Source organism: Camponotus vicinus, unplaced genomic scaffold (genome assembly GCF_025532165.1).
Source record: "Camponotus vicinus isolate PSW18456_S1 unplaced genomic scaffold, iyCamVici1.0 SCAF_3, whole genome shotgun sequence".
Classification (NCBI taxonomy): domain Eukaryota; kingdom Metazoa; phylum Arthropoda; class Insecta; order Hymenoptera; family Formicidae; genus Camponotus; species Camponotus vicinus.
The window spans coordinates 1,618,671-1,631,315 of record NW_028141967.1 but is presented as its reverse complement, the minus strand read 5'-3'; the positions used below and the strand labels follow the sequence as shown (position 1 = coordinate 1,631,315).

General features: G+C 40.6%; 1 protein-coding gene across 9 annotated transcripts in view; it reads left to right on the top strand.

Annotated features, from left to right (window-relative positions):
* Ush (Zinc finger protein ush) overlaps nucleotides 1-12,645 on the top strand; it is a 150,472-nt gene that overhangs the window by 82,034 nt on the left and 55,793 nt on the right. The window contains exon 1 of one of the 9 annotated variants that reach the window (XM_083092904.1): nucleotides 11,737-12,390. The exons of 7 other annotated variants lie outside the window; for them this stretch is intronic. The gene's annotated coding sequence lies outside the window, so the exon portion shown is untranslated. Of the gene's footprint in view, nucleotides 1-11,736; nucleotides 12,391-12,645 lie in introns of those variants that run through there. One more of the 9 variants, XM_083092905.1, reaches the window with a different exon arrangement.

The window sequence follows — 12,645 nt, the reverse complement described above, 5'->3', positions numbered from 1 at the left end:
TGGATATACAGAATGCTTTAGTTTCCCCATGATACTTCCTCTCATCCGTTGATTCTTGCTCCGATTTGGGGGTGAATTGTGTCTCTCTTTTTGTCTTTAGTAAAGGAGTTTACGAAATTGTATGCAAGCATTAATAATATAATAAAAAATACGAGATTTGTTTACAATGATAATTATTATTATTTCTGAAATTTATCGATGTTTGTGAAATGATGGAAATTTATCGGGAAGAATCTACAGATATTTATCAGTGTTTATTAATCTTGTTTAAAATATTACATTCATAAATGTAATCTCATAAATTAAATCCAGATTTAAAACAAATTTAGAGATATTCTAAATCAGAAATTCTCCGAGCTTTAGTCCGTTGATTCTTCAAACAGTGGGGCCTCCTTAGATTTATCTCTCTTCAAAAAAATCCTCAATATTTTTTCTCGAGTCTCGAGTTATCTCGTCTGCGATATCGAATAAAAATTTACACAAAATTATGCAAGAATCTCTTTTAGCTTCGCGACCTGAGATGCGTGGATTGCACTCTATAATAACGTATTGGTCGAGTCGAAAATCGAGGGAAATTGAGCGAGGGAAGCTCAATGGTCTTTCTCGGAAGAAATGCGCGAATACGATCATTATACGAGGTCCGCGGCATCCGCGCGAGAACGAAAGGAAGGGAGGGGAGGGGTAGAACAGACGAAGCAGGAGGGTGGCGAAGGCATCGTCGTGGGGCGGAGAAGAGCCGAGGCGGGCGGGAGGGAGGATGGGTCGAGGGTGAGTTTGACAGATCTTCATAAAGGCACACACAACTGTGCCGCAGCGATAAGGGAATCGGGAGCAGGCATCTCGCCATCCCCCGCTCACGTCCCTCCCTCTTTTCCGCAGCCCGCTCGTAGTACACCCCGTCGTCGTCCACCCTCAATCTCCCCCTCCCCCGCGTCGCGCTCTTCCCGCCGCGAGGGGGGATGGAGAGAGTCCGGGCACTCAGTCAGTGCGCTGCTATCATTTTTCCACACGAGTGGGCGGGCGGTGTCGGTGGTTCCTGGCTTGATACGCTACTCCTGCTGTATTTCCTCCCTCTCTCTCTCTTTCCATGATCTACCCTCACGTTCTCTCTGTCTCTCTCTCTCTTTTGCGGCATTTCTCGGATACATTTGAGAGAAGAGACCGCCTCACGAGACTCGAGTATTTTTCTCCAATCTAAGATGACAATTTTCTTTTGTTTAGAAAAATCTTAAGCAAAGACTACACCTAGTTTAATTGCTATCTAGTATTGAATTTTCTTATTTTCCTCAATTAAAACGGGTTTTTTTAGGGGAAGATTTTACTCGAAAGATTTTAAGGAAAGGTGCTAATTTACTTATCAAGTTATATTTAATATCAAACATGCGAAACACTCCTCGAGTATTTTTCTTCGATTGAAAGATAAATTTTTTTCAAAGAAAATTCGAGGAAAGATATTTAGTTTTAATACGCGAAGATACAAGCGAATAATATTGCGAGATTCTCGCACAATATAATAAGTATATATACCTATATTAATCATAATTTCTCTGAGAAAAAAAAAGTTTTGACATTTCCTCGGCATTTTTCCGTGAAGATCGCGTCCGGGGAACCGAGCGCCTCAGGGGGCAGGAGGACGTGGCGGGTCCATTGGGAAGGGGGGAAGGGAACAAGACAGGGTAGACTAAAAATAAAGTCGACTCTAGTCGGGAATGATTCGGTATCTCCGCGACGTCACGGGGCTCTGAAATATGAGAGATACGATGAACCTCGTCTCTCTCCCCCCGTCTCCTCTCACTCTCTCTCTCTTTCTCTCCCCGGCCTCCTTCTCACCGTCATCTCGTTCCCCGATGGTGCATTAGCGCTAATCTCCGCTCTTTAGTCCTCCCTTTATCTTTTCTGCCCGCGTCTCCTCTCGTCTTCCCTCTTCCTCTCCTCCTACCTCTTGTCTTTCTCGTCTCGGAAGATCCGCTGTTCTCTCCTCTGATCCTCATTTCGGAGGATATGTAAGATGACGAAGGGAAGAACGGGGAGCAGCCAGAGGAGGAACGAAGTATACCTGGGCTCCTCGAAGGAGGGCTTTATCGACGCGATCTAATCGCGTCGATCCGTTATTTCGGTGGCCACTGTGTGTATGTATACATGGCGAGCGTGTTTTTGTGCCCGTGTCGGAGTTTTGACACCCGGTATCTCATTAGGGATCGTGAAGCCTGCCGGTCTAAGACGGATTAATTCTTATCTGGCTGACCAGGAGACTCGGGAACCAGATGCTTTTATTTCGAGTCAAAGAGAAATGAAAACAAACGGATCTAGTTTGTCGGTTATATTTCCAATGCAGCGATAGATTTTTTTTTATACATATTAGATGTTAATTAAGATAATTGTATCCTTAATTTTTTGCAGAAATATTAATATTAATGCTATATATATAATAAAAATATTCAAACAAAATAAATTAAAAATATAAATTAGATACAATTATATAACTATTTAAATATAGTTTAAAATTGTTTGCGCATTTAATGAACGAAGCGGGATTATTTTTTCTTTATTTTTAGCAAATGCATTAGTTGACGTAATAAACTCTACGTCGATCCTGCTTCTCCCTCTCGTAAGAGGGGGTCAAGAGTCAATCGGATCTCTTATCGAGACTCGATGACGTATCCGCTTGAAACGCGGCAAAACAATTGCTATCAAGTCTGAACGACTGTCTCTTCCCATTTTTCACGCGGCGGAGATTAATTTGTACACAAAAACACAGCTGTGTTGAACGGTCGGGCGGGAATATAAATGTGCAGCACGCAGCGTTCGACCGCAAAGGCGGATGGAGGCGGGGGTGGGTTCGGTGGACCAGTTGCCCCCGGAGAGCGAGAGAGCGAGGTGGATGAAAAAGAGAGAAAGATTGGGTAACCAACGTCAGCAGCCAATTCGCGGCGATAGCATCGTCGAGTATTTTTTCCAGAGTGAGTGTCAACGAACAAATAGAAAAAAAATAGAATCGGGGGCGGGCAAGCCGCTACTAAAAGGTCCGTCCGAACTTTTCGACAATAACCGGAGGGTTATTGAATTTTTATTGGCGACGACGAGCCAATTTGTGATCGCAGCCCCGCTCTTCGATCGCGCGCGCGTTCGACAGTTCATTTAAAAACGAATTCTCAAACCGTCAAGCTCGCCTCTTTCGCACTCTCGGTTCTTCGGCAAAGTTTTCTCGCGTAAAAAATCTCGAATCGGACCGGACGAATTTACGCGATCGATTTTCATGATATTATTTTATATCGAATACGAATATTTAATTTTTTTAATGAAAATTTATCAAGCGTATCGATGTGAAAAATTTAGGGTAAATTTTATTTTGGTTTAATTTATGTAATACACTTAATATTTACGCAGAAAGAAATATGTAAAGATATCATTTTATCTTTGCATTTTAAATTGAACTTAATATATGATTAAAAAAAACACAAGATTTATCATTCAGTCAATAACTACTTAAGCGACGAAGGAAATTGGTGACAATTTTATTCTCGTTTCATTTTTCATCGTAAAAACTCGATTGTCTCGCTATATTCTTTCGATCAACTCGTTCGCAATCGTCGACGGTTTGAATTGGCTTTAACGCGAAATGTCCAAACGGCAGAATCTCGACGGCGTCTGTCGATGCTCGATGTCTACTTCGCACGGGACGGTCCTTCAATAAGACTGAAAAAAATTAGTCGACTGTCAGTCAGAAATGGAAATGGGATTTTATTTCCACGCACCGGCGGCTCCTTCCGCCAATTGGCCGATCGATATCTCGCGGATTGAGTCGACGCGACGAGGCGAGGTGCGCTTGCGAGATCGAGCCCGGTAATTGATCACGAATTTATCGGCGTCTAACTCGAAAGAGAGGCATCTTTCTCTCTCTCAACGCATATACGCATTCTTCATCTCTCTCCATTCGAAAGTCAATCGCTCGATTTTGACGCACAAGTGCCACACGTGGCGCTCTCGAGATAAAAATAAAAATCTTTGCTTGATTTACGACGGTTGATATAAAATAATAAAGGCGAGAAAGTGAGACTTTTTGTACAATAGCGTTTTATAAAACTATCGCGCATCGATTGAAAAATACAATCGAAAAGATTCAAGTTGTGCAGTTGAAACTTGTTTGAAATTTATTTGCAAAGTATGAAAATAATTATAATTAGCCGATAATTATTGTAATAATTACACACATACACTGAAAATAATAATATAATTTATATTATATTAAAATTATATTAAATTAATATATAATATAATAACAAATTATATTAAATATTAAATTATATTAAAATAATATATAATATAATAACTTAAATTATATATTGCATGATAAAAAAATATATATAGACTTTAGTGAGATGTAAAACAATTATTCCTCTATGCGATATTTATCAGCGATACAGAAAAATATTCCTTTGCTTTCTAAATACTTATTATAGTATTATATTAAATGATAAAGCACAACGCGTGCATACGGTACGTCGAAGAAGACTGCGAATATTGTTGTCGCCTAGTAATTGGAGCCACAAGTGTGCTCGTGTCATCTCGAGCGATGATATCGATATATCTGCGATGTCACAAGGCGACACCGCGGGATCCTTTTCAAAGTACGTCTCTCGGACGACCTCAAGACGTCCTGCCACGTGTTCGAGGAGCCCTCCTGTCGTTACATCCTTCCAGGCATGGAGGCGACCGGAAAGCGCACACGTGCGATACGTAAATGCAGGGATGCGTTTAGCTTCGATGCAGGCTTCGCACCTGTCGTCACGATCGCTAGACACGTGCTGCGAGGGTTGCAACCCGCATTAACACGTGTGCGACGGGATGCGCGATCAATCGACCGGAGTTCCGTTGCACTTCCGGCTGTCGCGCTCTTGCACACCTAGCTTAAATGATCTTGAAAAACAGCTTTGCCCGTAGAGTTTCCCGGGAAGGATACACGTGGACAACAAAGTTCCATTTCAGACTCTTGTAATAAAATATATAGTCCATATATTTAATTATTATACAAAGTCCATATTATTTAATTATTATATAATAATTATTAATAAAATAATTATTCTGTTTAATATTTGCACATGTAAAACAGTTTAGTAATATTTATTAAAGGGAAATAAATTTTTATGTAATTTTTCGACGGAAAAATATTAATAATAATTCGATGAAAATTGAATAATTTTTTCCATTTTCATAGGACTTTTCAGTCTTTTGGAGGAAAATCGAGCGCTGGGTAACGAGGATTCTCCGAAGCGGCCGAGCTTGTCCACGTTAATGGCTTAATGGCGAATCGATGTTCGGGTCAAATGCCGGTCGTGTCGCAAATACGCCGATTACAGGCTCCCTCGACTAGCCTCCAGACCAGTATCGTGGAACGGCGCCGATAAGAGAAGCCTTATCTTATCACGCGGAAATGTTCCCTTCGCCTCCTCCTCGTCCATTGTCTTTTTCTTCTTCTTCTCTCCCTTCTTCGTCTTCGTCCTCGTCTTTGCGCGATTCAGCGCGGACGGACAGAGCGCCCATTTATTCGCGAATGCCAAGGTCAAGAGGGAGACTGGCAAGTCACGTTAATTCGGGATTTCACACCAGGATCTCGTAGACTCCTTCGTGATGATTACGAGAAGATTGACGCGAAACGCTCAAGATGAGAGATAAAATGCAATATATTGAAACAAATTTTAAGATGAAAGAAACAAAAGGCAATCGAGATGAATTCTGAGATTTTTTCGTATGCTGTCAGCTTGACGATGACACGATAGCGGAATCGTTAGATCGAGATGAAAAAAAATTACGCCCGGCGGGAGAGGGGGTGGTGGCGGATGGGAGAGACGGCAAAGTTTTGTCGGAGACCATTGTCCGGCTCGTCAGGGATGAAAAGCCCCGGAGATAGGGAGCGGCGGCTCTTGAGGGGTGATCGACGATTTGTCAAAGTCTTTCCTCCTGCGAGCGACGCCGCATCGCTTTCGTGTCCAAGGATCCTCCGACCCGCAAAAAAGAACACGTCCTTCTCTCTCGCCGCGGGTAATAAATACTTCCGGAAATGTGTTCTTACGAATTATCTAACGTGTCGTTTCTTGCGCGATTTCTACTCGAGGTATTTTTTAAAGTTGCGTAAACTGTGCGCGATAACGAAAAATGACGTTGAAGGGAAATTGGCGATAATGATAAAATAATTGTCTTGATTAAAAAATATAATTTTCATTTTTTCAAGTGAAAAATATATCGCATTTATTTCGACACACTGCCATTTTAATTAAATATTCGAATTAATATAAATATAACTGCATTATTTATGCTATAATTTAATTTTTTTTTTAAATTTGATAACTATAATTATGAATAAAAATTCAAAGAGAAATATGAAAATTATAATGGGTTTTAATAAAATAATTCTAGATCCTTTTTAAGATTAATAAGAATTTTTTCATTAAATTTAATGGCTTTTTTAAAGCATTACAGAATAATGAATAATTCTTTGATGGGCGACTAAAATGTCAACCTTAAAAAAAATAGCCTCTAAATTACAACAAACTATTAAGCTTCTTCGATAAAAATTATTAGATGCTTTTAATAAAAAGATGCAACGCGCTCGTAAATCCTCGCTAATAAATGCGCGCAAGATTTGCTCGCGGGAAATAGACCCGAAAACAGGCCACCCCTACGTCGAAGAGCCACCCTCGGAGGTCCTGCGGCGTTAAACCCGCCCCTCCCCATCTTCCACAATTACGCGACCGTTTCCGGATGGCGACTCGTGCACGCGCGAGTGCATTCGCGCTGCACTTCATCGTTGTCCTTTCTCAGAGGCTCCGACTCGCCCCCTGGCCGTTCCCCTCGTCACCCCTTTACCGGACGGTGAAAAAGCGGCGGACACTTTTTATCGTCGCTCGCAATTACGATTAGCCCGCTGGAGGTCGACGGTGGGGGGTCGAAGGGGGGGAAGGACAGCGCGATTAGGGCGCCTCGTCAAAAACCGCCCCGTGGAACAAATGGTCGCTTATTCCCCCACCCTCTTCCTCCGGTGGATGGTGCATCCCCCCAGGAGTGGTTCTCGCGGCGAGAGGAGCTTGAAAGGACGAGAGGAATAGCGGGAGGGGGAGGGGGAGGGAGGAGAGAGATAGAGAAAGAGCTCGGCTCGAGGGGTGGCGCAGATTACACAAATGAGAAATGACCATCAGGCTATCGGTGGAGGACTTCGGTGCCGCTGCTGCTCCTGCTCGGGGTTTTGCGGCATCTGCGCGCGACGTGGATATACATGCATAGCGACGCCGGACGTCGAGGGAGACAGAGAGAGAGAGAGGGAAAGGGAGCGAGAGAGGAAAAAGAGCCGAGCTTTTTAGATACGCCGCCGATAGCGGCGGTATCTCGTTCACCGCCGCCGCGGTGCGTATAATTTATTTTCTCGATAACGCGCACCAACAGTCATGGCGAACGTCGTATCACGTCGCTGTAAGGTTCGCGTCGAACCTCAGGAACGACGCGATTTTTCGCGGCGAACGAGATGTTGCTTGCTACCTTGAAAATTAAGACGCTCCCCGAGCTCTTTGTTCGAACTCTTGCGTTTTAATTACTTGAATTTTCTCAGCATAATCTATCTCCTCGTGCAGCAAAAAGCGAACGCATCTATTAAAGATGTGTGAGGTTCCTAATGAGGAGCTTGTTAAGAAAAGCTAGGATCGGAAATAATTATAATACACATTAAATGTATGAATATTGAATTTATGAGCTTCAGATCGAAGGTACGTGTCATTCTTTCCGCAGTCTTACAAAATCAGCACCGGACACTGAGGGGCTTTCGAGCATCGAGCCTCGTTATCCGTTCATCTTCTCGGATAGATGAGAGAGAGAGGGGGTCGGGGCGATAAAGGATGGCAGGCGAGAGGGGGAAGGAGGAGGGGGAGGCTATCTTTCGCGTCGTCTAGACTCGAGAAGCCGTTCCTGGATTCTCTCCCCCGGGACCCCCGACGTTCCCGAGGAGGAAGAGAGACAGAGAGAGTTGGACGAAACAGTGAAACCACTGTGTGTCGAATCTGTTTCCCTCCTCTCCCCCTTCCCGCCGTTGCCGGAGGATCTTAACGAATAAGATAACACGGCGCCAGGGAGTTCCTCTCTTCTCTCTCTTCCTCTTCTTTCCCTCTATTAGGTACTCGAAGAGGCCAACGGTCACCGACACTACAACGATGATCCATCCTGGCCGTCCTCTCGACATCTCTCCTCGCGATTACGCGGAATCTCGTCGTCGTCGTCTCTTTCCCTTCTCCTCCGCAAGTTTTTTCGTGCCTCTTCTCGCCAGAGATCGCACAAACGATCGACTAGTTCGATCTCCTTCTAGGAAAGAAGTCGGGGTTTTTTGCAAAATAAATCACAATCTTGTTATGAAAATGATGGAATAATTTTTAAAATTTCCTAAGAGGTTTCGACAAATTATATAAATTATTTTCTCGTTATTAATTTATAATCCGGAAAATTCAATCGAAGGAAAGAGTTAAAAATGAAAGAGAAATTTTTCAATTATTTTATAATTGAAGAAGATATTTTTAAAGAAATATTTTAAGAAATATCGATAATTATATAAATTACAAAAAAAATCAGAATCGCTCTTTTCCCATATTTGTTTTGTACCACTACGAGTGTCCTAATTGAAACCGTTCACACTTAGGGTTATTGATCCCTCGCACGTATCAACGGAATCGTTCTCCTCGTCTTCGGAGGATTCCGCGTAATCGGTCGCCAGTCTCCTCGACAAGCGAGAACAGCCAGTGTCAGTTTGAGTGAGAGACTAAAGAGACGCAAAAGTAACTCTATTTCTTTTCAAGCTTTTATTTTTAATTTGAGCTTCCTCTCATTTCTTTTATTTAGTTAGAAAAATCCTTAATATTTTTTTCAGGGAGATTCTGACAAAAATTCAAAATAAATAATGCATATCTGATGTTAAATAAATTAATTAATAATAGCTAAACGAGGTATATAATTTTGACGTTTAATTTGATTTTTTATTTAAAAACAGCTGTTTCGAACGGAAAAATTATTCATCTTGGAGATAACGGTGGATGGAAGATCTGCTAGTCGCTTTGCGTTGCGCGAAAACTCGTTCACATGATTCTCATCGTTAATTAATACGTATTAATATGCGCAATACATCGATATCAAATAACGGTTAGATCTCCGCGATAAGCGGCTGAGAAAATACAAGTTCAACTGGTTCTCTCTCTCTCTCTCTTTCTTCCTTTCTATCTCTCTTTATCTCTCTCTTCTCCTTTCCTCTCCGTCTTTTTTTTATCAAATATCGCGTAAGGCTGACGCGAACAATTTATTAGCGGATAATTATCGATTGCGGCTTTGATAACGGCCGCAACGCGTTTCACAACGGTTCCTCGGTGACGCAACCGGCAGCCGAATAACGTTGTTATTGTACGCGAATCGGCAGTCGGCTTCTCTTGCGAAACCTTGCGAAAAATCCACGCCAAGTGATAAATGCGCGCGAGCAATACACCGTGACTAATGTCCGCGTTTTGCGCGCCGAGGACATCGGCGAAAATCGGCGGATGACGTCGTTGCAGCGCAACGCGGCGAGATCAGAAGAGAGATCAAAAAAGTACTCGAGAAAGTAGATCTTTGCGGACGAATTTTTAACGAAAAAATTGCCAAATTTATATCGTGGGAGAAAAAGATTTCGATTTGAGAAAAGGTAATATGTTACATTTTTAGATTAATTGATTGTGTTTAATTGACGCACAATTAGAGTGTACGTATAATTATGTATTGATTGAATTAAATTCGCCTATTGTATCGAATTTGAGAGAAGAGTCATCAGATCATTTATTATCACCTCACAAATTATTATCATCAATTATATTATCGAGTTCATGTACTTCTGGATGAATATTTAATTAATGCAAAATAAAATACGCTACGGATACGTAATTATTTGAAGCCTGATTCAATTTAAATGCTCGGGTCGAGGGGAAAGAAATAGATATTATTAATTATTATTAATTATCAATGTTATAATATTATAATGAATGTAATATAATTGATCATTATTTTCTTGAATTGTTAAGTCCAATTATGTAATAATATCGTGTCGAACACATTTTCATAATTTAAGAGAGCCTTACTATTTATTATTTAATTTATTACCATTATTTTTCTTATACTTTAATACACCTATATCGGAATACATTTCTTTTTTCTCGTCAAGTTCTAAAAAAATGACAAACGACTATTTATATATCGCGCATATTTCTTAGAACTATACTTGTCTTTCTTAGGACAGCTAAATGGCTGCGGTCTCTCTCTCTCTCTCTTCCGTTGTTAAAAAAAGGCTGTCTGCAAGAATAGATGCATTAATGTTCGAGTGGATTATACAAATGCACGTGTACTTTTGCATAACGCACGCAACGTCGGAGTTCAGTAGTTAACGACGTGTGAATATTTATGGCACTGTCAGCACTCGTTTCCGTCAGCACCGTTCCTCGATTCGCGCTCGCTGCTTTTATCGAACGGCTCCAACTGTCTCTCTCCCTCTATCTCTCTCTTTCTCTCTTACCGATTCTACTCGGTGCGAATAAAGTCGAATGCGTCGCGTCTCATCGGCCGTTGCACCTCCGCGGTATTTTTCGCATCGGCGGCATAAACAATAACGCACCACGGTATAATAGACGGACTTAAAATAACGAAGCGGTAAGAGAGCGCGATACAACCTGTTTGCTACAATCAAACAATAACAAACAAGGAAATTATTGTAGAATTATTATGGAATAATATTGTAGGAATTATTAATAATATTATAGAAATTCTTTTGTGGAATGTTATTATGAAATAATAATTATATTACATAGAATTATCAGGATTTAGAAAATTGCATTATACGGAATGACTGTGATTAAAATAGAATAAAAGTAAAAATTCAGGGATAAAGTAAGTATTATTATATTATAAAATGATTAATGATTTTTATTTTAAATTATAACACACTTTATCAGAAATTAATAATAATATCGGCAAGCTTTAATATTATATAATAAAAAAATTGATAAAACTATCTAATATTATATTACATAATTAATGTCTTGATATCATATTTGAATGTGATTTTTATATCTTGAATACATGTTGGAATTTTTAATATATATAACATTAAACAATTTTTTTAGGATAAAGATATCTGAGTTAATATCAGAAACTCTTGGTCAGGAACAGGAAAAAAAATGTAGAAAAGCGCGGCGGTCGCGATACCGCATCGACGTGTCGGAGACAAAGAACACGCTTATTAGATATAAATGGTTCCCTACGTGTCTTACGCCCCGGCCTTATCGTTATCGCTCCGTTACTCACGAAGCGCGCGTTGCCGCCGCGGGAGTATCTCGCGAGCGGCGCAGCGGTTATCGTTATCCGTTATCGCCACGCGTTATCAGCAAAGTTGGAGCTTGGCACCGGGGTGTGCGAAGGGGGTGCCGCTTCCATCGCCGGAAAACTAGCGCTATATTGCCGGCTGGTCTTGCCAAGGTCCGCGGTGCAGTTGAATTCAACTGAGCGATCCGAGGAATTTTTCCCAACATCTGACGAGAACAAAAATTATGGCTACACTTTAATCAAAGCGACATTAAAATAAAAATATTGTAATTATTTTATTATTTATTATTAGTTGCATTATTATATACAATAATATGGTATCGTCAGATTTGATTAATAGTATCGCAAAGAGGGCAGATTTTTTCGTGAATCTTACTCTTTTTATATATCTTGATTAAAATGATTGAGTAAAAAAATACCTGACTAAACTGATGTCAGCGATTGTTCCTGGGAATAATTGATGATTCACCGAGTCTCTCTCGAAAGAGCATGACGGATTTCAGAATTGCCATCTTCCGGTGTGTTTACCCAGTGGGTCAACAATGAAGAAGGCGAGGTGAAGCGACAAGAAAAAGAAAAGAACGAAAGAGTAGGGGAAAGAGAGAGACAGGAACGACTGTCGAATATTTGCTCGGTACTTATCGTGTGGCAACAGAATCCAAGGACGGAAAGAGGGATCGGCAGTGACATGAAGTGAGAAAATCGACGGAGAGGGCAGAGGGAAAGGTGAAAAGAAATAGAGTGTGTGTGTGTGTGTGTGTACAAAAGAGAGAGAGAGAGAAAGAGAGGGAGAGAGAGAAGGAAAGTGATAACAGGTAGCCGTGGGTTCCTGGGCCGTTGGAAAACCAGTGATAGTGCTTGCATCGCAAGAGCGAGCATCTCGTCGCGGTCTCTTAAACGTTTCGAAAAGTCGGAAAAAGCCTAGAAGGATTAGTGTGAAAAGATAGGAAAATCAACGCCAAAGGAAGTGCGACAAAATTGGGAAACTATAAGATAAAAGTCGGAGAAATTACGTGTAAAGTGCGTGTAAATTTTTAAACTCCAACAGTAATATTATAAAGTACGATACATCAAAATTTTTCATAATTTTTGATACTTTTTTAATTTTCATAATTTGTGATACCACAACATAATATTTTCTATATTCTGTGTTAAACAAAATCAAACTTGATCACAATCATGACTGACCTGTAATTCAATTTTATAATATTATCAATAATTTTTTGTATTAAATTATGTTGAAATTTTATTTCAATTGATATAATAATAGATAAT